The sequence below is a fragment of the Mobula hypostoma genome, chromosome 13 (genome assembly GCF_963921235.1).
Source record: "Mobula hypostoma chromosome 13, sMobHyp1.1, whole genome shotgun sequence".
NCBI classification, from domain to species: domain Eukaryota; kingdom Metazoa; phylum Chordata; class Chondrichthyes; order Myliobatiformes; family Myliobatidae; genus Mobula; species Mobula hypostoma.
In genome coordinates, this window is record NC_086109.1 from 84,501,007 (window position 1) to 84,507,122 (window position 6,116).

A 6,116-nucleotide genomic window follows, 5' to 3' on the forward strand; every position below is an offset into this window, starting at 1 on the left:
AGTAGTGAAGTCCTCCTCCCACCACCAACGTCCAGTAAATTATCTATGGGAGACATGGAATTTTTCCATTTCTGATCTGTGTGCCCACATATAAATCCTGGCTGGCCGCTAAGCACTAATTCATTCACACAGTCCGCGTATTTCAAGCAACTTTCATTGTAATACTGGCTTGGGGCAAAATAAATCTGTCGTTGTGTGGGTTCATTAGTGGCTGGGACAAGACCTCACATAAAGGGACCCGCCTTCCCCTCATTAACAAATAAATCTAAGAGCTCTAAACTGGAGAGAACAGGCTCGATCGTCCCACAGTGCAAGGGATGTTTGAAATGTGGTCGAGAAACATCAAACACGTTTAAATTCAGACCCATAATCCAACATGGAAAAGTCATAAAACAGTTTCTTACAAAAAGCAGAGCCTTTAAATATATTGTTAAATAAATGAGTTTCATCTTGTCCAATACTATAAGCAATCCCTTGCATGGCACATTAAGATATGGGTCTGAGTGTTGAATCATTTTGCCTGCTGGATTCACTCCAAATTCTGCTCAAATCAGAGATGACTTCAAATGACAGAAAAGTCAATTACACACATGGGTTGAGAATTCGTGTTTTGCACTGGAAAGATAAGTATGATACCTAAAGCAAAATCCTGGCTCTCTGTGTATTAGGTTAGACCATAATACATAGGAGCAGAATTAGGCCATTCAGCCCATCATGTCTGCTCTGCCATTCCATCATGGCTGATTTATTACCCTCTCAAATTCATTCTCCTGCTTTCCCCCCATAATCTGAGATGCTCTTACTAAGTACTTATCAACATCCTCCTTAAATGTACCCAATGACTGGGCCTCCATAGCCATCTGTGGCAATGAAATCCACAGATTCTCTGGTTGAAGAAATTCCTCCTCATCTCTTTTCTTTAGGGATGTCCCTGTACTCTGAGGCTGTAAACTTCCCCCCACTATAAGGAACGTATACGGAAAGGCTAGCCCTTTCAGTATTCGATAAGTCTCAATGAGATCCCCCCCCTCATTCTTCTGAACTCTAGCAAGTACAGGCCCAGAGCCATCAAAAGCTCCTCATACATTAACCCGTTCAATTCTGGAATCATTCTCACGAACCTTCTATGGACCTCCTCCACTGCCAGTGTTTCCTTTCTTAGATAAGAGGCCCAAAGCTCCTTGTAATACTCCAAGTGAGGTCTGACCTCATAAATGCCGCATAAAGCTTTAACATTCTATCGTCTCGTGACTGGTTCACTCCTATTCAGCGCAGAGCGAAGCTGAATGAGAATGAAGCGCAGAAATATAGGCAGACGTTTTAGTCAGGGCACAGCCACAAGTGAACAGCTCACAGTTTACAGCTGCCAAAGAGAGGCATCGTGGCTGGTGCCATGGGTGGGGGCAGTGTGGCACGGTGCCCAGGCTGCTGCCCCACCCCTGTTATCATTCAGCAGAAGACAAGCTCTGTGATGGTCGTCCACAGATTTCGGCGGCGTTGGGTGCCTTGAGTTTGTTCTCTTTTATTAAGTGGCTGTACCTTTCTATCTCATACGTGCTATGTGTGCTTTGTGCTGTGTGTGACTGTTGGTACTGTGTTTTGCATCTTGAACCTGGAGTAACACCGTCCCATTTGGCTGTATTAATGAGTATCCATGTTCGGTTGAATGACAATTAAACTTGAATTGAAGTCCGGCTTTCTCTTTTTCGTTTGGGGATAATTAAGGGGTCGCAAGTGACGCTGCTGGGAAAGCTGCTGCCTTACCTCTCCAGTGACCCTGGTTCAACCTCCATCTTCAGTGCTGTCTTGCGGAGTTTGCACATTCTCCCGGTGACCACGTGGGTTTCCGCCTGTGTGGTCTGGTTTCCTGCAGGTTGGTAGGTTAATTGGCCTGTGTAAATTAACCATAAATCACCGCAAAGTGTAGAGGCTCCAATGCAAAGGACCAGAAAAGGCTGCAGCGGGCTGTAAACTCAGCCAGTTCCGTCAAGGGCACTAGACGCCCCACCACCGTCAATAGGTGATGCGTTAAGAAGGTGGCATCCATCTTTAGGGCCCCTCACCACCAAGGGCGTGCCCTCTTCTCATTGCTACCATCAGGGAGAAGGTCCAGGAGCCTGAAGGCGTACACTCAATGTTTTATGAACAGCTTCTTCCCCTCCGCCATCAGATTTCCGAACGGACATGAACCCATGAACACTTTCACACTTTCTGCTCTCGTTTATTTATTCAATGATATAACTTGTAGTATTTTTTGTGTATTGCAATGTACTGCTACTGCAAAACAACAAATTTCATGGCATATATCAGTGATAATAAACCGGATTCCAAGTCTGATTACCTTCGAGTGGACAAATCTGAGAAGGATTACTGGGAGAATAAGATGCGATTCGTGCTGGACCAAAGGACCTCCTCCTGTGTTCAATGAAACTATAAATATTTTGAAACTATACAACACAGCTACATTGGGGCCAAACCCAATATTATGTCTCCGTCGACAAGATTTGAAACAGATTATCAATTCGTTATCATAATACTGCTTGAGGGAGTTTGCTACGTGGAAATTGGTTGCCACTTCTTCTCCATTGCCATGGTAACCACACTTCTAAAGGTCGTAACTGGTGATAAAGCATTCCTATATGTCCTGTGGGACAATGTATAGAAATTCAATACGGTTCTTTGAATCTTTCACTGAGACATTTGGAATCCGCAAAGTTTAATTCTGTGGATGTGGACTGTTGTGCTGAAGTCTTTTATAAAGATTGTGAAGCAAGATGGAACATGTGCACATGCACACCCACACACACACACACCCACACAAACCATCACACATACCCACACACACACACACCCACACAAACCATCACACATACCCACACACACACACACACCCCCACACAAACCATCACACATACCCACACACACACACACACACCCACACAAACCATCACACATACCCACACACACACACACACCCACACAAACCATCACACATACCCACACACACACACACCCACACAAACCATCACACATACCCACACACACAAAAACTCACACACACACAGACAGCCACCCACACACACACATACACACTCACATACAGACTCACACACACATAGACTCAGACTCAAACCCACACACACACTCACAGACACATAGCTACACACAGACTCACACACACACATACACATTCAGACACACAAGCAAACACACAATAAATATACACAAACTCAGACACACGGACACACACTCACAGACACATGGACACAGGCACACACACACACACACACACACACACACACACACACACACCCAGAAATATACATATACTCATGAACATTCATGCACAAAAGCACTGTGCACTGTGCACAATATAAATAGATGCATACTATCAAACTCTATATACAGAGAGATTGTTTATCTGCATGTACATCTGATCTAAAATCGAGAGATCTCAGGGCAAACTATCTTCTTGATGAAGGGTTTTGGTCTGAAACATCGACTCTTTATTCCCCTATATGGATGCTGCCCTGGTCTGCTAAATTCCTCCAGCATTTTGTGTGTGTTGCTCAGGAAAATCATGTTTGTTTTTACAAGCAGGCTGTGTGAAAACTGAGCTATTGAGGGCTCCTGACCACAGTCACAAATATTCATAAGCTGATCTTACCTGTATGTAATGTGCAACAGGTACGGGACAGGTTTCTTTAGATTGGAGGGAAATGGCAAATATATTTCAAAACTATTTTCCTGCTCTGGGATAGGTTAAATAATCCAGAGTTCAATTAATTTCTGCCACTGACTTTGAATCACCCTATGGACGTTAATGAGCTAAGGGCAGATATAGCATAAACTAACTATAGAATAAAACATACTCCACAGTATCTGGCACTCTCAGGGTAGTGACAGCACTGGCTAGATAACAACAGTGTTCTCTTTGCACAGTCCTATCATACACATTAGGCACAGGTTCAGAATACAGCTGCTCCCTATCTGCTTAGAGAATTCTGTTTGCAAGTAGGAATTGTGGCTGTGAACCAAGTTCCCACATGCCAGACGATGCCTGCTGTCCCAGAGAAGGCCAGCAAATCCATCCCACCCGTCTCCCGAACACTCATTCATTTGGATAGGCTGTACATATGCTGGGCGTTCTAAACTCTGGTGGTGATGAGGGGGGTGGGGGAGGAGGAACCAGCAGATCAGGCAGTCTCTTGGGAATGGGGAACAGTTACCACTTTAGGTCCAGAGCCTTCAATGGAACTGCGTTCTAATGAAGGGTCTTAAACTTGAAACTTTAAGGGTTTTCGCTCATCCCTGATGCTGCCTGAGCCTTTCAGATTAAAGATTCACTTTATTTGTAACCTTTGTATGCAGTAATATGTGTCTTTTTGTGTCAATGAACAACACCGTCCGAGGATGTGCTGGGGACTGCCCATAATTGTCACCATGTCTCCAGTGCCAGCAGAGCACGCCCACAACTTCCTAACCGTAACCCGTGTGCCTTTGGCATGTGGAGTACAGAGGAGGAAACCCGTGCACTCACGGAAAGAGCGCACAAAGACATCGGCAGAAATGGAACCTGGATCGCTGGCACAGTAAAGCGTTGGTGCTAAACGCTACGCCTCCGCACCTTCCGAGTGCTTCCAGTGCTTTCGCTTTTAATTTCAGATTTCCAGCACCTGCAGTATTTTGAGTTTCAGGTTTGCAACAGTCTCCTGGCACGTCACCTGAGAAACTTCACAGTGATGGTCAGAGTGAAGCTCCACCTAGCTTGATTAGCACAAGTTTAGCAAGCATTAAACACAGCTAGCTTCAACTGTATCAGAATTAGAATCAGTTCTATTATTACTTACATATGTCACGAAATGTGTTATTTTGCAGCAATACATAAAAAATACTGTAAGTTACTATAACAAATATATTAAAAAATAGTGCAATTAAAAGAAAAGCAAAAAATAGTAAGGGGCCATTCATGGGTTAAAGATTAAGGAACAAAGGTCAGCTGTACTTATCATGTGTATACAGTAAAATGTGCCGTCTGCATCAATGACCAGCACTGTCTCAGGATGTGCTGGGGGCAGCCCCCAAGTACAGCCACGCCTCCAGCACCACTCACTCATAATTTACTAACCCCAACCCGGACGTTTTTGGAATCTGAGAGAAACCAGAGCACCCAGGGGAAACCCGCATGGTTACGGGGAGGACACACAAACTCCTTGCAGACAGCGGCGGCGAGAATTGAACCCTGACCAGCGATCGCTGGTGTTGTAACTTCATGTCTGTGTGTGTATTTGTGTTAAGGAACTTTAGTCTGTCTACACCAATTTATAGACATCAGTTAAGAAAACATGAATCAGGATCAAATTATACACTCAATTCAGGGCCAGGAAGAAATTATAAACCAGGCTTAACGTCATTGTACTTGTTCTGAAATATTTATATAAATCAGCATCCCTACATTTGGGATCCAGATGTTACTCCAGTTTAAACATAGGGGTGAAGGAAAGGTTTCCCTGGCTGCTTCATTCAACTTAGGAAAGAATTCTTAAACCTTGGATGCGGTTTATAAATAGAAATTCTAGCTGTGCCTTGTTCTTCCTTAGTAACCCAGGGCACGAAGGACAATTTTGTGGCTGCCTTGGCATGGGCATGGACAACATGGCATCAAAGTAGGAGTGGGCACTTGCAGACCATGCCAGGCTGTCCACGGATCCACCAAGCCACTCAGAACAAGCAGGATTTTAGAAATTCTGACTTTGAGGCTTTGCCAGTGACTGAGGAGGTTGCGAGGATGAATGGATAGAAGATTATCACATGAGCAAGGGTAATTAAGAAGGTGACAGCTATAGTTGTGAAGTGCGTTGGGGATCTGTGGATTGTATTCTTGTATCCATCCTGACACAACACATTGGATGGGACCATGCACCTGGGGAGCTCTCCCTGCATTTTTGTGTGGGTCAGTGAAGTTGGGGCTGGCTTGGTACAGCATACTGTGCAAAGTCATTTCAGTGATTGACTAACGTAGAGGGCTGCGTCTGGGGCTGTACACTTTGAAGGACTATGTGTGGGACTGTGTAATTTGCAGTACTGTGTGGGACTGCGTGCTTTACAGGACAGTT